Source organism: Heterodontus francisci, chromosome 20 (genome assembly GCF_036365525.1).
Source record: "Heterodontus francisci isolate sHetFra1 chromosome 20, sHetFra1.hap1, whole genome shotgun sequence".
Classification (NCBI taxonomy): Eukaryota; Metazoa; Chordata; class Chondrichthyes; order Heterodontiformes; family Heterodontidae; genus Heterodontus; species Heterodontus francisci.
The window spans coordinates 21,789,669-21,812,961 of record NC_090390.1 but is presented as its reverse complement, the minus strand read 5'-3'; positions in this window follow the sequence as shown (position 1 = coordinate 21,812,961).

Here is a 23,293-nt window from a genome sequence, read left to right as displayed (position 1 = left end):
CGCTTGAGTTGAATCGCTAGTATCAGCATGTATACTCTTATGAGGAATGGAAGTATTGGAATAATCAGGGTATCTGTTAGGCTCTAAACACTCTCACTATTGGTGGATGTATCATTCATCTGGGAAAGTGGAACTTCAGGTTCACTTGTTTGTGTGAGCGCTGACTTTTCTGACATTTCAGATATCCTTGATAAGATTTGCTTTACATGGCATTTCCAGATTCCTGTTTGCACTTGAACCTTATAATTGAGTGGACCGTCCCTGCCTACTATGGTTGCTGGGATCCCCATCTGCTTCCCTATTTAATTTCTAACAAAAACCAACTCTCCTGAGAACTCTCTCAGTTTGCCAGCCCTGCTATGCTTATCTCGATTGCATGTCTGTTTGTACAATTGCTCTTTATATCGAACATCAATATTTGGGTGGACCTTGTCTAGATGCAGGCATAGGGATCTACCCATGAAGAAGGTGAATGGAGATTCCCCTGCGACAGAATGAGTTGTGCTTCTGTACACTAACAGGAACTTGTCTAGCCTAGTCTGGATTGGACCTCTGTCCTGACAAGCTACTCACATCGCTTGCTTGATAATGTTTGAACAAAATGCTCTGCTTGCCCATTTGTCCTTGGATAGTATGAGCCTGTGCTTTATACCATTCATGTGCATGAAGTGTTGAAATTCTTCTGACGTGGATTGACTACCATTGTCAGATACTAAAATCTGAGGTAATCCATATCTACTGAACAGACTGCACAGCGTAGTGATGGTACATTCTGATGACAAGCTCTGCATGATAAACACTTCTGGTCACTTTGAAAAAATATCCACTAGTACCATGTATGTGACACATTCAAATGGACCTCCAAAATCAACATGGACACATTCCCAAGGTTTGGAAGCAGGGATACAAGAGTGTAAAGATTCCTGTGTAGGATTGTTCTGTATGACTTGACAAGATCCACACGCTTTAATACACAGTTCAATCTTGTCATCAATCTGGGGCCACCGAACACAACTTTGTGTGATGGATTTCATCTTCACTACTCCCAGGTGATCTTCACATAGCTCAGTTAGAACAGCACTGTGCAGCTTGGGTGGAATGATAATTCCCAATCCTCACATGAGAATTCTGTGCTCAATCGTGATCTCTTGCTTACGATTGTGAAAGGGTTTCAAATTCTCTTCTTCTTCCCAAAGCGTGTTTGGCCATCCATCTAAGGTATACCCCATGACTTTAGAAAGGATGGTGCCCTTGCGTGTTTGATTGTGAAGTTCTTCCCTAGTGCACGGCAAAACATCAATGTGGCATACTGACACATCTGATTCATGTGTCACCTGATCTGCTCTAGTATCAGGCAACACTGACAAGCAATCTGCATTGGAGTTTTCTTTCGAGCTGCAGTATTTTCTGTGATTTAATGTCATAATCAAATCCTGCTTGGTACATTGCCCATCTTAGTATTCTCTCTGCTGCAAGTACTAGTAACCCTTTGTGTGGACTTAGCAAAGCAGTTAACAGTTGATTATCTGTAATGAGTGTGAACTTGCATCCATATATAAGCATGTAAAACATTTTCAGTGCAAATACGAAACCTTCGCATTCTATCTGAGGGTATTTCTGCTCAGTCTTTGATAATGCTCTTGACACAAACAGTATCGGCCTTTCATCTCCATTGGGAAAGACATGGGAAACAACAGTCCCTACCCCAATAGGACTTGCACCTTTAGCAATTGTTATCGGCAGTTCTGGGTCAAAATGTATCAAAATCCCAACTCTCTAAGTAATTATCTCGATTGCATGAATACATTCTCTGCTTCTTGTGACCACTCATATTTCTGAGTTTTCTAACAGCGCGGCCAATGGTGCAATTTTGTGTGCTAGATTCGGTACATACTTCTGATAATAATTAAGCATGTCCAATTAGGACCTCAACTGTGACAGATCTATAGGACTAGGCATGTTTTCAATTTGCTGTACCTTCTCTTCTGACTTGTGTACCCTTTGTCTATCTTGTGTCCTTGGAACTCTACCCTCTCTTTATTGAGCTTCAGGCCTCACTCCTCTAAGTGTGTTAGCACTCCGTCTAGGTTTGCCATGTGCTCCTCTGGCGACCGATCTGTGACCAAAATATCATCCAGGTATTCTTTTACCCCAAGTAGTCCTTGAAGAACCTGTTCTATTGCATTCTGCCAAATAGTTGGTGCAGTAGTAATGCCAAATACCAATCTTTCTGTTGGAACAGACCCTTATGAGTGGAAAGGTCCAAGTACATCTTTGACTTTTCATCCAGCTCTAACAGATTGTAGGCACGCACTAGGTCTAACTTGGAAAATGTTACTCCTCCGCTCAAACTTGACAGTATGTCTTCAACATTTATGTTTGCAGCTGCCACTCGGCTCAACACCGGGTTAGCAGTATTCTTGTAATTGCCGAACAGTTGAACTGTACCATCCTTTTTTGGGACTGCAACAATGCCTGAACTCCACTCACTGGGCTGAATTTTGTTCGATTGTCGGAGGCAGGTTCGTGGGCATGGGGAGCTGGAGAATCACTGTGGAGTCGTCCGCTATGGAGCCCGGCGCTGTAACGCTGTTTTCCGGTTTTGTTGGAGGTGGGGAAGTGGTGGCACTGACATCCCAACATGATGGCATCATCTTTTAAATGATGTAAATACTGCTTTAAATAAATTTGAGTCTCATTCCCTGCGATCCAGTGAAGGGTTCTCAATTTTCTGCGTGGTGTCGCACTCATGTGTCTTCAGTTTCTTAACTTTCAAAAGCTGGCGTCACAGAGGCAAGGGTCCTCGGTGCTGTGAAAGTGAAAGTAACCTCACCGGGATTTTGTAGGGGAAGTGGGGTTTAACGGCCATTGCCGCTATGTTGAATCTGCAAGTGGCTTGTGTTTGAATGGGGGTGAACTCTTAAAGGCGCTTGTTTAGTTTAGTTTAGTTTAGAGATACAGCACTGAAACAGGCCTTTCAGCCCACCGAGTCTGTGCCGACCATCAACCACCCATTTATACTAATCCTACACTAATCCCATATCCCTACCACGTCCCCACCTGTCGCTATATTCCCCTACCACCTACCTATACTAGGGGCAATTTATAATGGCCAATTAACCTATCAACCTGCAAGTCTTTTGGCATGTGGGAGGAAACCGGAGCACCCGAAGGAAACCCACGCAGACACAGGGAGAACTTGCAAACTCCACACAGGCAGTACCCAGAATTGAACCCGGGTTGCTGGAGCTGTGAGGCTGTGGTGCTAACCACTGCGCCACACTGTGTGTATGAATGGGGGGTGCTTTGCAAGGAGCTTGTGTTTGAATGGGGGTGCACTCTGCAAGTGATTTGTGTTTGAATGGACGGAGCTCTGCAAGGGGCTCTTGTTTGAATGTTTGCAAACCACGGAAATGTTGCTTCAATAAGCTGCTGTTCAATGCTCGGAGAGACTAAATGCAGGGCTGGCAGCCTTTTAAAGATGGTGCCAGCACCTGTTCCAACATCAGGTGTTGCTATTAACAGCGTCTCCATTGCCGTCCCTGCCACGTGATTGGAGGGGGGGGGGGGGGAGGAAAGGGCTGCCTCCATTATCTAAAATGGTCGCCCATCGCGTATTCGCAGTGGTGCGGCCGCTGACCTCACAGGCAGGACTGCGCCATTTTGCACAACCGTCACCGCTCCTGGCCGCAGGATCATAAAATCCAGCCCATTGTGTTGAACTGCTGACAAGACACCGCATCTTTGGACACGATCCAACTCCTGTTCCACTTGACCTTTCATTGCACAAGGAACTTTGTTTGGCTTCGTTCTGACTGGAAGAGCATCCTCTTTCATAGTCACCTTTGCCTTGACATGCGAGAACTTACCTAACTTCTAACACAAACTCATGAAGCCTATGTACTTCTCTCTTCATTGTAAACTTCTGATCTATTGACTTGACGAGAGGCTCCCACTTTAAAGGAATTACTTACAACCAATCTCTACCCAGTAATATGCACTTTGTACACAATACAACAAACAAACTCAGCTCACCTTTGAAGTTGGCATATCTGACCTTCACCTTCACCTTTCCAGGGCTTGATACTTTTTCCTGGGAAGCTGACAAATGCCTTATCTGCCTCTAATATTGGTAAATGAACTAAGTTGGCTTCACTGGACTTGTATCAACATCCATGGTAACAATCTATTGAAGCTATTATTGCCCTTTTGTTAAAACTTACATCATCAGACAACATCAACATAGTTTAGGCTTATTCATCTGCACCATCCTTCTCACTCTCATTACCACATGTACCTTCATCCAGTTAGTGAATGTCTATATTTGTACGGTGTCTTTGTTGACTCTGTCTTTGCCTCTGATTAATTGTGTGGTTCTGTTGTGTTTGAATCTTTTCTTGGGCTTTAGCATTTCATCCCAATGTGTCCAGTTTTTTGAGCACTGTCTGCAAGTAACTGATTTAAACCAACACATGTCAGGGTGGTGATTCTTTCCACATGGAATGCATGATCTTTGCTTGTCACTGCTCTTCGTCTTGTTCTGTGAATTCCTTCTTGGTTTTCCATACATGGGGCTGGATTTTGGTACCATCCCGACGTTAGGTTCTGCAGTGGGGGGTGCGGGGTGGGGGTGCGGGGGAGACCAGAAAATTGGAGCGGCAGCCGCCGCCACGAAACCCGATGCCGGGATTTTTGGGCCTGATCTTCCCGGTGACGGGGAAGATCTGTGGCGGCCACTCTGCTGGTCTGCAACAGGACCTGAGTTTGCATATGTAAATTACATATTTGCTTGAATTAAAATCTAAACCGCAGCGATCTTACCTTCAGTTCCCGATCCTCAGCACCATGAGCAGCACTCGCACACCTACACTTTCCTGTCCAGGGAAAGCTGGCGCCACCGAGGTGGGGAAGGGGTGGACTCTGCACTCTGATGGGTGGGGGGCGGGGGGGGGGGGGGGAGTGGTGGACTCTGCACTCTGATGGGTGAGGGGAAGGGGTGGACTCTGCACTCTGATGTGTGGGGGGAAGGGGTGGGCTCTGCACTCTGATGGGTGAGGGGAAGGGGTGAACTCTGCACTTTGATGGGTGGGGGGAAGGGGTGGACTCTGCACTCTGATGGGTGAGGGGGAAGGGGTGGACTCTGCACTCTGCACTCTGATAGGTGAGGGGAAGGAGGGAACTTTGCATTCTGATGGGTGGGGGGGGTGGGGGAAGGGGTGAACTCTGCACTTGGATGGGTCGGGGGAGAGAAAGGGGCAAAATCTACACTCTGATGGGGGGCGGGAGGGGAAGGGGTGGACTCTGCACTCTGATGGGTGGGGGGGGAAGGGGTGGACTCTGCACTCTGATGGGTGGGGGGGGGAAGGGGTGAATTCTGCACTCTGATGGGTGGGGGGGGAAGGGGTGGACTCTGCACTCTGATGGGTGGGGGGGGAAGGGGTGGCCTCAGCACTCTGATGGGTGGGGGGGGGGAAGTGGTGAATTCTGCACTGTGATGGATGAGGTGTGGGAAAGGGGTGAATTCTGCACTGTGATGTGTTGGGGGGTGGGGGAAGGGGTGAATTCTGCACTGAGATGTGTTGGGGGGAAGGGGTGAATTCTGCACAGTGGCGTGTTGCGGGGGAAGGGGTGAATTCTGCACTGTGATGTGTTGGGTGGGAAGGGGTGAACTCTGCACTGTGATGTGTTGGGGGGAAGGGGTGAATTCTGCACTGAGATGTGTTGCGGGGGAAGGGGTGAACTCTGCACTGTGATGTGTTAGGGGGAAGGGGTGAATTCTGCACTGTGATGTGTGGGGGGGAAGGGGTGAATTCTGCACTGTGATGTGTTAGGTGGGAAGGGGTGAATTCTGCACTGTGATGTGTTAGGTGGGAAGGGGTGAATTCTGCACTGTGATGTCTTGGGCGGGAAGTGGTGAATTCTGCCCTGTGATGTGCTGGGGGGGAATAGGTGAACTCTGCACTGTGATGGATGTGGGGTGGGGAAGGGGTGAATTCTGCACTGTGATGGGTGAGGTGTGTGGAAGGGGTGAATTCTGCACTGTGATGTGTTGGGTGGGAAGGGGTGAATTCTGCACTGTGATGCGTTGGGGGGGAAGGGGTGAATTCTGCACTGTGATGTGATGGGTGGGAAGAGGTGAATTCTGCACTGAGATGTGTTGGGGGGGAAGGGGTGAATTCTGCTCTGTGATGTGTTGTAGGGGAAGGGGTGAATTGGGCACTGTGATGTGATGGGTGGGAAGGGGTGAATTCTGCACTGAGATGTGTTGGGGGGAAAGGGGTGAATTCTGCACTGTGATGGGTGAGGTGTGTGGAAGGGGTGAATTCTGCACCGTGATGTGTTGGGTGGGAAGGGGTGAATTCTGCACTGTGATGTGTTGGGTGGGAAGGGGTGAATTCTGCACTGTGATGTGATGGGTGGGAAGGGGTGAATTCTGCACTGTGATGTGATGGGTGGGAAGGGGTGAATTCTGCACTGTGATGTGTTGGGTGGGAAGGGGTGAATTCTGCACTGTGATGTGATGGGTGGGAAGGGGTGAATTCTGCACTGTGATGTGATGGGTGGGAAGGGGTGAATTCTGCAATGTGATGGGTTGGGGGGGAAGAGGTGAATTCTGCACTGTGATGTGTTGGGGGGGAAGGGTACAATTCTGCAATGAGATGTGTTGGGGGAGAAGGGGAGAATTCTGCACTGAGATGTGTTGCGGGGGAAGGGGTGAATTCTGCACTGAGATGTGTTCGGGGGGAAGGGGTGAATTCTGCACAGTGATGTGTTGCGGGGGGAAGTGGTGAATTCTGCACAGTGATGTGTTGGCGGGGAAGGGTTGAATTCTGCACTGTGATGTGTTGGCGGGAAAGGGGTGAATTCTGCAATGTGATGTGTTGGGGGGGAAGTGGTGAATTCTGCACTGTGATGTGTTGCGGGGGGAAGGGGTGAATTCTGCACTGTGATGTGTTCGGGGGGAAGGGGTGAATTCTGCACTGTGATGTGTTGCGGGGGGAAGTGGTGAATTCTGCACTGTGATGTGTTGCAGGGGGAAGGGGTGAATTCTGCACTGTGATGTGTTCGGGGGGAAGGGGTGAATTCTGCACTGTGATGTGTTGCGGGGGGAAGTGGTGAATTCTGCACTGCGATGTGTTGGCGGGGAAGGGGTGAATTCTGCACTGTGATGTGTTGGGGGGGAAGGGGTGAATTCTGCACTGTGATGTGTTGGGGGGGAAGGGGTGAATTCTGCACTGTGATGTGTTCGGGGGGAAGGGGTGAATTCTGCACTGTGATGTGTTGGGGGGGAAGGGGTGAATTCTGCACTGTGATGTGTTCGGGGGGAAGGGGTGAATTCTGCACTGTGATGTGTTGGGGGGAAGGGGTGAATTCTGCACTGTGATGTGTTCGGGGGGAAGGGGTGAATTCTGCACTGTGATGTGTTGGGGGGGAAGGGGTGAATTCTGCACTGTGATGTGTTGGGGGGGAAGGGGTGAATTCTGCACTGTGATGGGTCAGGTGTGTGGAAGGGGTGAATTCTGCACTGTGATGTGTTGGGTGGGAAGGGGTGAATTCTGCACTGTGATGGGTGAGGTGTGTGGAAGGGGTGAATTCTGCACTGTGATGGGTGAGGTGGGAAGGGGTGAATTCTGCACTGTGATGTGTTGTAGGGGAAGGGGTGAATTCTGCACTGTGATGTGTTGTAGGGGAAGGGGTGAATTCTGCACTGAGATGTGTTGGGGGGGAAGGGGTGAATTCTGCTCTGTGATGTGTTGTAGGGGAAGGGGTGAATTCTGCACTGTGATGTGATGGGTAGGAAGGGGTGAATTCTGCACTGAGATGTGTTGGGGGGGAAGGGGTGAATTCTGCACTGTGATGGGTGAGGTGTGTGGAAGGGGTGAATTGTGCACTGTGATGTGATGGGTGGGAAGGGGTGAATTCTGCACTGAGATGTGTTGCGGGGGAAGGGGTGAATTCTGCACTGTGATGTATTGGGTTGGGGAAGGGGTGAATTCTGCAATGTGATGGGTTGGGGGGGAAGAGGTGAATTCTGCACTGTGATGTGTTGCGGGGGAAGGGGTGAATTCTGCAATGTGATGGGTTGGGGGGGAAGAGGTGAATTCTGCACTGTGATGTGTTGGGGGGGAAGGGTACAATTTTGCAATGAGATGTGTTGGGGGAGAAGGGGAGAATTCTGTACTGTGATGTGTTGGGGGGTAACGGGTGAATTCTGCACTGAGATGTGTTGCGGGGGAAGGGGTGAATTCTGCACTGAGATGTGTTCGGGGGGAAGGGGTGAATTCTGTACTGTGATGCGTTGGGGGGGAAGGGGTGAATTCTGCACTGTGATGTGATGGGTGGGAAGGGGTGAATTCTGCACTGAGATGTGTTGGGAGGGAAGGGGTGAATTCTGCTCTGTGATGTGTTGTAGGGGAAGGGGTGAATTCTGCACTGTGATGTATTGGGTTGGGGAAGGGGTGAATTCTGCAATGTGATGGGTTGGGGGGGAAGAGGTGAATTCTGCACTGTGATGTGTTGTGGGGGAAGGGTACAATTCTGCAATGAGATGTGTTGAGGGAGAAGGGGAGAATTCTGTACTGTGATGTGTTGGGGGGTAACGGGTGAATTCTGCACTGAGATGTGTTGCGGGGGAAGGGGTGTATTCTGCACTGAGATGTGTTCGGGGGGAAGGGGTGAATTCTGCACAGTGATGTGTTGGCGGGGAAGGGGTGAATTCTGCACTGTGATGTGTTCGGGGGGAAGGGGTGAATTCTGCACTGTGATGTGTTGGGGGGAAGGGGTGAATTCTGCACTGTGATGTGTTCGGGGGGAAGGGGTGAATTCTGCACTGTGATGTGTTCGGGGGGAAGGGGTGAATTCTGCACTGTGATGTGTTGCGGGGGAAGTGGTGAATTCTGCATTGTGATGTGTTGGGGGGGAAGGGGTGAATTCTGCACTGTGATGTGTTGCGGGGGGAAGGGGTGAATTCTGCACTGTGATGTGTTCGGGGGGAAGGGGTGAATTCTGCACTGTGATGTGTTGGCGGGGAAGGGGTGAATTCTGCATTGTGATGTGTTGGGGGGGAAGGGGTGAATTCTGCACTGTGATGTGTTGCGGGGGGAAGTGGTGAATTCTGCACTGTGATGTGTTGCGGCGGGAGGGGGTGAATTCTGCACTGTGATGTGTTCGGGGGGAAGGGGTGAATTCTGCACTGTGATGTGTTGGGGGGGAAGGGGTGAATTCTGCACTGTGATGTGTTCGGGGGGAAGGGGCGAATTCTGCACTGTGATGTGTTCGGGGGGAAGGGGTGAATTCTGCACTGTGATGTGTTGGGGGGGAAGGGGTGAATTCTGCACTGTGATGTGTTCAGGGGGAAGGGGTGAATTCTGCACTGTGATGTGTTGGGGGGGAAGGGGTGAATTCTGCAATGTGATGTGTTGGGGGGTAACGGGTGAATTCTGCACTGAGATGTGTTGCGGGGGAAGGGGTGAATTCTGCACTGAGATGTGTTCGGGGGGAAGGGGTGAATTCTGTACTGTGATGCGTTGGGGGGGAAGGGGTGAATTCTGCACTGTGATGTGATGGGTGGGAAGGGGTGAATTCTGCACTGAGATGTGTTGGGGGGGAAGGGGTGAATTCTGCTCTGTGATGTGTTGTAGGGGAAGGGGTGAATTCTGCACTGTGATGTATTGGGTTGGGGAAGGGGTGAATTCTGCAATGTGATGGGTTGGGGGGGAAGAGGTGAATTCTGCACTGTGATGTGTTGGGGGGGAAGGGGTGAATTCTGCTCTGTGATGTGTTGTAGGGGAAGGGGTGAATTCTGCACTGTGATGTATTGGGTTGGGGAAGGGGTGAATTCTGCAATGTGATGGGTTGGGGGGGAAGAGGTGAATTCTGCACTGTGATGTGTTGGGGGGGAAGGGTACAATTCTGCAATGAGATGTGTTGAGGGAGAAGGGGAGAATTCTGCACTGTGATGTGTTGGGGGGGTAACGGGTGAATTCTGCACTGAGATGTGTTGCGGGGGAAGGGGTGAATTCTGCACTGAGATGTGTTCGGGGGGAAGGGGTGAATTCTGCACAGTGATGTGTTGGCGGGGAAGGGGTGAATTCTGCACTGTGATGTGTTCAGGGGGAAGGGGTGAATTCTGCACTGTGATGTGTTGGGGGGAAGGGGTGAATTCTGCACTGTGATGTGTTCGGGGGGAAGGGGTGAATTCTGCACTGTGATGTGTTCGGGGGGAAGGGGTGAATTCTGCACTGTGATGTGTTGCGGGGGGAAGTGGTGAATTCTGCACTGTGATGTGTTGGCGGGGAAGGGGTGAATTCTGCATTGTGATGTGTTGGTGGGGAAGGGGTGAATTCTGCACTGTGATGTGTTGCAGGGGGAAGTGGTGAATTCTGCACTGTGATGTGTTGCGGCGGGAGGGGGTGAATTCTGCACTGTGATGTGTTCGGGGGGAAGGGGTGAATTCTGCACTGTGATGTGTTGGGGGGGAAGGGGTGAATTCTGCACTGTGATGTGTTCGGGGGGAAGGGGCGAATTCTGCACTGTGATGTGTTCGGGGGGAAGGGGTAAATTCTGCACTGTGATGTGTTGGGGGGGAAGGGGTGAATTCTGCACTGTGATGTGTTCAGGGGGAAGGGGTGAATTCTGCACTGTGATGTGTTGGGGGGGAAGGGGTGAATTCTGCACTGTGATGTGTTGTGGGGGAAGGGGTGAATTCTGCAATGAGATGTGTTGGGGGGGAAGGGGTGAATTCTGCACTGTGATGTGTTGGGGGGGAAGGGGTGAATTCTGCACTGTGATGTGTTCGGGGGAAGGGGTGAATTCCGCACTGTGATGTGTTGTCGGGGAAGGGGTGAATTCTGCACTGTGATGTGTTGGGGGGGAAGGGGTGAATTCTGCACTGTGATGTGTTCGGGGGAAGGGGTGAATTCTGCACTGTGATGTGTTCTGGGGGAAGGGGTGAATTCTGCACTGTGATGTGTTGCGGGGGAAGGGGTGAATTCTGCACTGTGATGTGTTCGGGGGGAAGGGGTGAATTCTGCACTGTGATGTGTTGGGGGGGAAGGGGTGAATTCTGCACTGTGATGTGTTGCGGGGGAAGGGGTGAATTCTGCACTGTGATGTGTTCGGGGGGAAGGGGTGAATTCTGCACTGTGATGTATTGCGGGGGAAGGGGTGAATTCTGCACTGTGATGTGTTGCGGGGGAAGGGGTGAATTCTGCACTGTGATGTGTTCGGGGGGAAGGGGTGAATTCTGCACTGTGATGTGTTGGGGGGGAAGGGGTGAATTCTGCACTGTGATGTGTTCGGGGGGAAGTGGTGAATTCTGCACTGTGATGTGTTGCGGGGGGAAGGGGTGAATTCTGCACTGTGATGTGTATGGGGGGGAAGGGGTGAATTCTGCTCTGTGATGTGTTGGGGGGGAAGGGGTGAATTCTGCACTGTGATGTGTTGCGGGGGAAGGGGTGAATTCTGCTCTGTGATGTGTTGGGGGGGAAGGTGTGAATTCTGCACTATGATGTGTTGGGGGGGAAAGGGTGAATTCTGGTCTGTGATGTGTTGGGGGTGGGAAGGGGTGATTTCTGCACTGTGATGTGTTGGGGCGGGGAAGGGGTGAATACTGCACTGAGAGGGGAGTGGGGGGTGAGAAAGGGCGAATTCTGCACTGTGATGTGTTGGGGGGGAAGGGGTGAATTCTGCACTGTGATGTGTTGGGGGGTGAGAAGGGGCGAATTCTGCTCTGTGATGTGTTGGGGGGGAAGGGGTGAATTCTGCACTGTGATGTGTTGGGGGGGAAGGGGTGAATTCTGCTCTGTGATGTGTTGGGGGGGAAGGGGTAAATTCTGCACTGTGATGTGTTGGGGTGTGAGAAGGGGCGAATTCTGCTCTGTGATGTGTTGGGGGGGAAGGGGAGAATTCTGCACTGTGATGTGTTGGGGGGGAAGTGGTAAATTCTGCACTGTGATGTGTTGGGGGTGGGAAGGGGTGATTTCTGCACTGTGATGTGTTGGGGCGGGGAAGGGGTGAATACTGCCCTGAGATGGGTTGGGACGGGGAAGGGGTGAATACTGCACTGAGATGGGTGTGGGGGATGGGAAGGGGTGAATTCTGCACTGTGATGTGTTGGGGCGGGGAAGGGGTGAATACTGCACTGATATGGGTGTGGGGGGTGGGAAGGGGTGAATTCTGCACTGTGATGTGTTGGGGCGGGGAAGGGGTGAATACTGCACTGTGATGTGTTGGGGAGGGTGGTGGAAGGGGTTATTTCTGCAATAAGATGGGTCTGGGGGTTGGGAAGGGTTGAATTCTGCACTGTGATGTGTTGGGGCGGGGAAGGGGTGAATACTGCACTGAGATGGGTTGGGGCGGGGAAGGGGTGAATACTGCACTGAGATGGGTGTGGCGGGTGGGAAGGGGTGAATTCTGCACTGTGATGTGTTGGGTGGGGGAAGGGGTGACTTCTGCACTGTGATGTGTTTTGTGGGAAGGCATGCATTCTGCACTGTGATGTGTTGGGGGGAAGGGGTGAATTCTGCACTGTGATGTGTTGGGGGGGAAGGGGTGAATTCTGCACTGTGATGTGTTCGGGGGGAAGGGGTGAATTCTGCACTGTGATGTGTTGTGGGGGAAGGGGTGAAGTCTGCACTGTGATGTGTTGGGGGGGAAGGGGTGAATTCTGCACTGTGATGTGTTGGGGGGAAGGGGTGATGTCTGCACTGTGATGTGTTGGCGGGGAAGGGGTGAATTCTGCACTGTGATGTGTTGCGGGGGAAGGGGTGAATTCTGCACTGTGATGTGTTCGGGGGGAAGGGATGAATTCTGCACTGTGATGTGTTGGGGGGGGAAGGGGTGAATTCTGCACTGTGATGTGTTGCGGGGGAAGGGGTGAATTCTGCACTGTGATGTGTTCGGGGGGATGGGGTGAATTCTGCACTGTGATGTGTTGGGGGGGAAGGGGTGAATTCTGCACTGTGATGTGTTGCGGGGGAAGGGGTGAATTCTGCACTGTGATGTGTTGCGGGGGAAGGGGTGAATTCTGCACTGTGATGTGTTCGGTGGGAAGGGGTGAATTCTGCACTGTGATGTGTTGGGGGGGAAGGGGTGAATTCTGCACTGTGATGTGTTCGGGGGGAAGTGGTGAATTCTGCACTGTGATGTGTTGCGGGGGAAGGGGTGAATTCTGCTCTGTGATGTGTTGGGGGGGAAGGTGTGAATTCTGCACTGTGATGTGTTGGGGGGGGAAAGGGTGAATTCTGGTCTGTGATGTGTTGGGGGTGGGAAGGGGTGATTTCTGCACTGTGATGTGTTGGGGCGGGGAAGGGGTGAATACTGCACTGAGAGGGGTGTGGGGGGTGAGAAAGGGCGAATTCTGCACTGTGATGTGTTGGGGGGGAAGGGGTGAATTCTGCACTGTGATGTGTTGGGGGGTGAGAAGGGGCGAATTCTGCTCTGTGATGTGTTGGGGGGGAAGGGGTGAAATCTGCACTGTGATGTGTTGGGGGGGAAGGGGTGAATTCTGCTCTGTGATGTGTTGGGGGGGAAGGGGTAAATTCTGCACTGTGATGTGTTGGGGTGTGAGAAGGGGCGAATTCTGCTCTGTGATGTGTTGGGGGGGAAGGGGAGAATTCTGCACTGTGATGTGTTGGGGGGGAAGTGGTAAATTCTGCACTGTGATGTGTTGGGGGTGGGAAGGGGTGATTTCTGCACTGTGATGTGTTGGGGCGGGGAAGGGGTGAATACTGCCCTGAGATGGGTTGGGACGGGGAAGGGGTGAATACTGCACTGAGATGGGTGTGGGGGATGGGAAGGGGTGAATTCTGCACTGTGATGTGTTGGGGCGGGGAAGGGGTGAATACTGCACTGATATGGGTGTGGGGGGTGGGAAGGGGTGAATTCTGCACTGTGATGTGTTGGGGCGGGGAAGGGGTGAATACTGCACTGTGATGTGTTGGGGAGGGTGGTGGAAGGGGTTATTTCTGCACTAAGATGGGTCTGGGGGGTGGGAAGGGTTGAATTCTGCACTGAAATGGGTTGGGGCGGGGAAGGGGTGAATACTGCACTGAGATGGGTTGGGGCGGGGAAGGGGTGAATACTGCACTGAGATGGGTGTGGGGGGTGGGAAGGGGTGAATTCTGCACTGTGATGTGTTGGGTGGGGGAAGGGGTGACTTCTGCACTGTGATGTGTTTTGTGGGAAGGCATGCATTCTGCACTGTGATGTGTTGGGGGGAAGGGGTGAATTCTGCACTGTGATGTGTTGGGGGGGAAGGGGTGAATTCTGCACTGTGATGTGTTGTGGGGGAAGGGGTGAAGTCTGCACTGTGATGTGTTCGGGGGGAAGGGGTGAATTCTGCACTGTGATGTGTTGGGGGGAAGGGGTGATGTCTGCACTGTGATGTGTTGGGGGGGAAGAGGTGAATTCTGCACTGAGATGTGTTGGGGGGGAAGGGGTGATGTCTGCACTGTGATGTGTTGGGGGGGAAGGGGTGAATTCTGCACTGTGATGTGTTGCGGGGGAAGGGGTGAATTCTGCACTGTGATGTGTTGCGGGGGAAGGGGTGAATTCTGCACTGTGATGTGTTCGGGGGGAAGGGGTGAATTCTGCACTGTGATGTGTTGGGGGGGGAAGGGGTGAATTCTGCACTGTGATGTGTTGCGGGGGAAGGGGTGAATTCTGCACTGTGATGTGTTCGGGGGGAAGGGGTGAGTTCTGCACTGTGATGTGTTGGGGGGGAAGGGGTGAATTCTGCACTGTGATGTGTTGCGGGGGAAGGGGTGAATTCTGCACTGTGATGTGTTGCGGGGGAAGGGGTGAATTCTACACTGTGATGTGTTCGGGGGGAAGGGGTGAATTCTGCACTGTGATGTGTTGGGGGGGAAGGGGTGAATTCTGCACTGTGATGTGTTCGGGGGGAAGTGGTGAATTCTGCACTGTGATGTGTTGCGGGGGGAAGGGGTGAATTCTGCACTGTGATGTGTTGGGGGGGGAAGGGGTGAATTCTGCTCTGTGATGTGTTGGGGGGGAAGGGGTGAATTCTGCACTGTGATGTGTTGCGGGGGAAGGGGTGAATTCTGCTCTGTGATGTGTTGGGGGGGAAAGGGTGAATTCTGGTCTGTGATGTGTTGGGGGTGGGAAGGGGTGATTTCTGCACTGTGATGTGTTGGTGCGGGGAAGGGGTGAATACTGCACTGAGAGGGGTGTGGGGGGTGAGAAAGGGCGAATTCTGCACTGTGATGTGTTGGGGGGGAAGGGGTGAATTCTGCACTGTGATGTGTTGGGGGGTGAGAAGGGGCGAATTCTGCTCTGTGATGTGTTGGGGGGGAAGGGGTGAATTCTGCACTGTGATGTGTTGGGGGGGAAGGGGTGAATTCTGCTCTGTGATGTGTTGGGGGGGAAGGGGTAAATTCTGCACTGTGATGTGTTGGGGTGTGAGAAGGGGCGAATTCTGCTCTGTGATGTGTTGGGGGGGAAGGGGAGAATTCTGCACTGTGATGTGTTGGGGGGGAAGTGGTAAATTCTGCACTGTGATGTGTTGGGGGTGGGAAGGGGTGATTTCTGCACTGTGATGTGTTGGGGCGGGGAAGGGGTGAATACTGCCCTGAGATGGGTTGGGACGGGGAAGGGGTGAATACTGCACTGAGATGGGTGTGGGGGATGGGAAGGGGTGAATTCTGCACTGTGATGTGTTCGGGGGGAAGGGGTGAATTCTGCACTGTGATGTGTTGTGGGGGAAGGGGTGAAGTCTGCACTGTGATGTGTTGGGGGGGAAGGGGTGAATTCTGCACTGTGATGTGTTGGGGGGAAGGGGTGATGTCTGCACTGTGATGTGTTGGGGGGGAAGAGGTGAATTCTGCACTGAGATGTGTTGGGGGGGAAGGGGTGAATTCTGCACTGTGATGTGTTGCGGGGGAAGGGGTGAATTCTGCACTGTGATGTGTTGCGGGGGAAGGGGTGAATTCTGCACTGTGATGTGTTCGGGGGGAAGGGGTGAATTCTGCACTGTGATGTGTTGGGGGGGAAGGGGTGAATTCTGCACTGTGATGTGTTCGGGGGGAAGGGGTGAATTCTGCACTGTGATGTGTTGGGGGGGAAGGGGTGAATTCTGCACTGTGATGTGTTGCGGGGGAAGGGGTGAATTCTGCACTGTGATGTGTTGCGGGGGAAGGGGTGAATTCTGCACTGTGATGTGTTCGGGGGGAAGGGGTGAATTCTGCACTGTGATGTGTTGGGGGGGAAGGGGTGAATTCTGCACTGTGATGTGTTCGGGGGGAAGTGGTGAATTCTGCACTGTGATGTGTTGGGGGGGGAAGGGGTGAATTCTGCTCTGTGATGTGTTCGGGGGGAAGTGGTGAATTCTGCACTGTGATGTGTTCGGGGGGAAGTGGTGAATTCTGCACTGTGATGTGTTGGGGGGGGGAAGGGGTGAATTCTGCTCTGCGATGTGTTGGGGGGGAAGGGGTGAATTCTGCTCTGTGATGTGTTGGGGGGGAAGGGGTGAATTCTGCACTGTGATGTGTTGCGGGGGAAGGTGTGAATTCTGCACTGTGATGTGTTGGGGGGGAAAGGGTGAATTCTGGTCTGTGATGTGTTGGGGATGGGAAGGGGTGATTTCTGCACTGTGATGTGTTGGGGCGGGGAAGGGGTGAATACTGCACTGAGAGGGGTGTGGGGGGTGAGAAAGGGCGAATTCTGCACTGTGATGTGTTGGGGGGGAAGGGGTGAATTCTGCACTGTGATGTGTTGGGGGGGAAGGGGTGAATTCTGCTCTGTGATGTGTTGGGGGGAAGGGGTAAATTCTGCACTGTGATGTGTTGGGGGGGAAGGGGTGAATTCTGCTCTGTGATGTGTTGGGGGGGAAGGGGTAAATTCTGCACTGTGATGTGTTGGGGGTGGGAAGGGGTGATTTCTGCACTGTGATGTGTTGGGGCGGGGAAGGGGTGAATACTGCCCTGAGATGGGTTGGGACGGGGAAGGGGTGAATACTGCACTGAGATGGGTGTGGGGGATGGGAAGGGGTGAATTCTGCACTGTGATGTGTTGGGGCGGGGAAGGGGTGAATACTGCACTGTGATGTGTTGGGGAGGGTGGTGGAAGGGGTTATTTCTGCACTAAGATGGGTCTGGGGGGTGGGAAGGGTTGAATTCTGCACTGATGTGTTGGGGCGGGGAAGGGGTGAATACTGCACTGAGATGGGTTGGGGCGGGGAAGGGGTGAATACTGCACTGAGATGGGTGTGGGGGGTGGGAAGGGGTGAATTCTGCACTGTGATGTGTTGGGTGGGGGAAGGGGTGACTTCTGCACTGTGATGTGTTTTGTGGGAAGGCATGAATTCTGCACTGTGATGTGTTGGGGGGAAGGGGTGAATTCTGCACTGTGATGTGTTGGGGGGGTAGGGGTGAATTCTGCACTGTGATGTGTTCGGGGGGAAGGGGTGAATTCTGCACTGTGATGTGTTGTGGGGGAAGGGGTGAAGTCTGCACTGTGATGTGTTGGGGGGGAAGGGGTGAATTCTGCACTGTGATGTGTTGCGGGGAAGGGGTGATGTCTGCACTGTGATGTGTTGGGGGGGAAGAGGTGAATTCTGCACTGAGATGTGTTGGGGGGGAAGGGGTGAATTCTGCACTGTGATGTGTTGGGGGGGAAGGGGTGAATTCTGCACTGTGATGTGTTGGGGGGAAGGGGTGAATTCTGCACTGAGATGTGTTGGGGGGGAAGGGGTGAATTCTGCACTGTGATGTTATGGGGAGAAGGGGTAAATTCTGCACTGTGATGTGTTCGGGTTGAAGGGGTGAATTCTGCACTGTGATGTGTTCGGGGGGAAGGGGTGAATTCTGCACTGTGATGTGTTCGGGGGGAAGGGGTGTGTTCTGCACTGTGATGTGTTGGGGGGGAAGGGGTGAATTCTGCACTGTGATGTGTTGGGGGGGGGATGGGGTGAGTTCTGCACTGAGATGTCTTGGGGCGAAGGGGTGAATTCTGCACTGCGTTGTGTTGGGGGGGAAGGAGTGAATTCTGCACTTTGATGGGTTGAGGGCGAAGGGGTGAATTCTGCACTTTGATGGGTTGAGGGCGAAGGAGTGAATTCTGCACTGTGATGGGTGTTGAGGGGGGAAGGGTTGAATTCTGCACTTTGATGGGTTGGGTGGGAAGGGGTGAATTCTGCACTGTGATGTGTTGGGGGGGAAGGGCTGAATTATGCAGAGTGATGTGTTGGGGGGGAAGGGGTGAATTCTGCACTGTGATGGGTTGAGGGCGAAGGGGTGAATTCTGCACTGTGATGGGTGGGAGGGGAAGGGGTGATGTCTGCACTTTGATGTGTGTGAGGGGAAGGCGTGAAGTCTGCACTTTGATGGGTTGAGGGCGAAGGAGTGAATTCTGCACTGTGATGGGTGTTGGGGGGGTAAGGGTTCAATTCTGCACTTTGATGGTTTGGGTGGGAAGGGGTGAATTCTGCACTGTGATGTGTTGGGGGGGAAGGGCTGAATTATGCAGAGTGATGTGTTGGGGGGGAAGCGGTGAATTCTGCACTGTGATGTGTTGGGGGTGAAGGGGTGAATTCTGCAATGTGATGGGTGTGGGGTGGAAGGCGTGAGTTCTGCACTGTGATGGGTGGGAGGGGAAGGGGTGAATTCTGCACTGTGATGGGTTGGGGGTGAAGGGGTGAATTCTGCAATGTGATGGGTGTGGGGTGGAAGGCGTGAGTTCTGCACTGTGATGGGTGGGAGGGGAAGGGGTGAATTCTGCACTGTGATGGGTTGGCGGGAAAGGGTGAATTCTGCACTGTGATGGGTGGGGGGGAAGGGGTGAATTCTGCACTGTGATGTGTGGAGTGGGGGGAAGGGGTGAACTATGCACTGTGATGGGTTGGCGGGAAGGGGTGAATTCTGCACTGTGATGGGTGGAGTGGGTACATGTAATTCACACCCTGTCTGCCTAATCCTGTTCTCCACTGTCGGGGAACAGTCAACAAAAATTCTGATTGCTGGTTTGAATGCTGGCTCCTATCCTTGTACCCGCCCCCCCCACAATGATTTTGCCACAAAAGGTCCCATGAAGGCCTTTGCTGTCAAAACCTGACAATCATGGGGTTTGCCCTGGTAGATGAAATTGTCCGCCAGGCATGTAGTAGTTCTTTTTCAGGAGATCATATAAAGGGGCTGCCTTTAAGGCAAATCCATCAAGATCTTTCCCGCAATACCCAATGAGGCCCAAAAATGATCTCAGACCCTTAATATTTTGTTAGGGGGCATTTGAGGATTGTCTGTACTCGCATCTGCTCTATCTCATGCTTTCCCTGTGTTATTACTATTCCCAAATAGAAAACCCTTTTCCTTCATTATCTATGCCTTTTTCGGGTTAACTTTCATCCGACCTTCCAGAGGAGTCGAATGAGCTCCTCCAGTAGCTCTAAGTGCTCCTCCTTTCTCTGTCCCATCCGCTGGTGAAATATTGTCTGACTATTATGAAATCCCTGGGGGAGACACGTCCAGATGTACTGTTTTCCCTGGAACGTAAACGCAAATTTATATTGACACTCTTATGTCCGTGGTTTGGACCAGAACCCATTGCTAATGTCCATCATTAGACTGTTTTTGTTTTTTTTTTATTTTCTAAAACTTTGATTGTCCTCTTAAATGTCAGATAAATTTCCCTTTGAGTGCTTTAAATAACCACTCACATCAATTAAATTGTGTTTATCGATTCCAATTTCTTATGCCCAGACTTGATGGTATTGCATTTTTTATACATTAAAGACAGAAGTGCTTACAACTATCTCTCCTTCTCAAGCACTTTGTCTCATTGATAAAGATGCTGTGACATTTGATGTCTGCAATTAAGTCCTTAAATTCTTAAAGATGCTGGATCTCTTTCTGTGGCATCAGTTCTCATGTGGCCTTGGAACTTACCGTCATCTGCTTAAAAGACACATAAAGAATCCATTGTGGCTCTGCTCCTGAGCCCAATGGGTTAATTTGTCCAATTATATCTGTCAATTTAGAAATTTAAGATTTAATAATGGCCAATATATATAAATTTTACTTTCAGCAATGCAAAAATTGTGTGGTGGATTAAATGGAAAAACAATAGCTGCGGCAGAGTTAATTTATTTGCTTGTCTCCAAGGGGGCGGAGCAAAACCTCCTTGACTGCGTCACTTTACGTAACCTTTCTTTTCTGATCGAAAAGAACTACTCCATTTTAAACTTTTCTTTCAATTCTTTTGGTATCCTTAGGGTTTTAAAAACAACAAAATCATTAGTAACATTATCAACTTCAAAGGAAAGCATCTCCATCAGGAAAGACAGCATTTTAGATTAAACTGCAATTGTTTCCAAATTTTTAGCATCTTTTGTGAGAGGTTTCTAATCCAAGGATTTTTTTATACAACAAAGATGATTCCAAATTCCAACTCACTGCAATAAATATTTAAAAATCAAAACTGCCAATGTTACATGAGCGAGTCTTATGTCCGGAATTAAAGACTCCCCCAAAACTTGACATAATAAACTTGAAAGTTCATTGTGGCCACAAATGAAATTTCCAGTTTTCTCAACTTAACAGGTCAGTTAACCTTAATCGTATAAACTTAACTCAGACTTATTAACTTATAATACTTATTAACTACACACAGAACAGAATCGCACGTGCTTTTTTTTAAAGATAGGTAAATTACGTCATTTTTCTTGTTCTTTCTTCAGGCACCTTTTCAAATGACTGTAATAAAACCAAAAATTAAAGAAAAAGTTATTTTACATCCTTAAAACAAAAGACTTAACACCAACTTCTTAAACAAACTTTAAACAGACAGAATCTTTTCCATATCTCCTTTGTTTATTCTTCTCTCCCTTAAACCAATATCCAATTCCTGATATTTGCTATTTAAAACAGTCAGTAAAACATGTCTTTCATTTAAACTCCAAAAAAAAGAACAGATTTTAAACTGGAACTCCAATTAAAGCAGCCTTTTAAACCTCAAATTGGATTTCTGCCAGACATCTTCAGACCTTCAAAGCTGAAGCTTATCTCTTAGAAAATTGTTCATTGACTTTTCACAGCTGCAAAACCAACTTTTAAAATAAAAATAAAAACTTTAATTTAAAATATAATTCAATTTTATATCCCATTCCTGGGTGCACAATCTTAATGTGAAATGAAGCACTCAACAATCGCTTTTCACACTTATTTAATTCCAAACAACTTAGAAATTGATTCTTGTAACGGGTTATGAATTCAAAGTACCAAAATCTGTGTCAAATTCCCTGTCCCGATGCCAAGGAACACACAAGTTCAACTAATTCACAACCAAAACATGACTCAGGGTTCACACAAAATATACATGTGCAAAAATAGAACAAGTTACAGACTCATACTTTCAACATTAAGGCCAGACAACAAATAGTTAACAACTGTCAGTTCTACAGAACACAAGCTGCACATCCCAAGGACATTCATTTCATTCATGGAAGCTTCCAACATTCACACATTCGAATCAAAAGATGCAGTAACTTGTTTTTACTCACTTGAAATCTCACTAAAATATAGTCTTATGTCTCTCTGCCATAAACTTAGTCATTGAGTCCTCTGGCCCCCAGTTATTAATGGGTCATAGGTAAGGCCAGGGTTGGGGCGGAAGGCTCGATTGGAGGTTCGGGCAGATCGGGGGTGATCATCCCAAGGACTGTAACCATCGTCATGGTATTTACTGGCCTTATCTGCAAGTCGGCCCGATTAAAGTTATCATTGTCATCATCCTCCCTATCAGCAAACATGCATGTTATACCCCTTTGTGCTGAGAGTTGAGACTGTAGCTTCCTAATCTCCTGCTGACATTTGGTATGATCTGCTGACTGGTACACCCACTCTGTCTGTGAGTGGTGCATAACCGTCATTGCAGTCTGTAAATCAGAGTATTTCTGTTCCACTCCTGTAAGCTGTTCCTTCGCCTTGTCCGCTTCCTCTCAGCCTTATTGCATCTGTATTCAGCCTTTTTGGCCTGAGACTGGAATTGGATTAAATGCACCACCTGTGCTGCACTAACTGTTTCTGCCTTCAGGGCCCTATCACACCATTCATTATTTTCTTTTTCTAACTACTGCATCTCCTGCTTCAATCTTTCATTCTCCCTTTCCTTTTCATCTAATTCCCTCATACAAGACTCCATAGCAGTGGCTTTCACTAACTTAGGTGCCCGTTTGGCTTGGTGGGTACGTGCATCCCCCCAATGCTGTACCCCAACCTCGCCCGTGTACTGTTTAACTGCGAAATCTATCCATGAGGGCCACTTGCCCTTCAAATATTTCCGGAGTTCCAACTCCCACTCTGGCCTGGCCAGGGCCATAATTACTCAATCGTTGTCCTGTTTTATCTACTCAATTACTCAACCGTTCACCAATCCGATCCATCGAACTCGTAACTTTGTTTTTTAGATTAGATTAGATTAGAGATACAGCACTGAAACAGGCCCTTCGGCCCACCGAGTCTGTGCCGAACATCAACCACCCATTTATACTAATCCTACACTAATCCCATGTTCCTACCAAACATCCCCACCTGTCCCTATATTTCCCTAGCACCTACCTATACTAGTGACAATTTATAATGGCCAATTTACCTATCAACCTGCAAGTCTTTTGGCTTGTGGGAGGAAACCGGAGCACCCGGAGAAAACCCACGCAGACACAGGGAGAACTTGCAAACTCCACACAGGCAGTACCCGGAATCGAACCCAGGTCCCTGGAGCTGTGAGGCTGCGGTGCTAACCACTGCGCCACTCAAACTCGGTGAGACTATTCAAAAGAACTTGAAATAGCACGGCAACCGAGTCCCTGTTCGGGCACCAATTATGCTGTGGGGGGAAGGGGTGAATTCTGCACTGTGATGGGTGGGGGGGAAGGGGTGAATTCTGCACTGTGATGGGTGGGGGGGAAGGGGTGAATTCTGCACTGTGATGGGTGGAGGGGAAGGGATGAATTCTGCACTGTGATGGGTGGGGGGGAAGGGGTGAATTCTGCTCTGTGATGGGTGGGGAGAAGGGGTGAATTCTGCACTGTGATGGGTGGAGGGGAAGGGGGTGAATTCTGCACTGTGATGGGTGGGGGGAAGGGGTGAATTCTGCACTGTGATGGGTGGGGGGGAAGGGGTGAATTCTGCACTGTGATGGGTGGAGGCGATGGGGTGAATTCTGCACTGTGATGGGTGGAGGGGAAGGGGGTGAATTCTGCACTGTGATGGATGGAGGGGAAGGGATGAATTCTGCACTGTGATGGGTGGGGGGAAGGGGTGAATTCTGCACTGTGATGGGT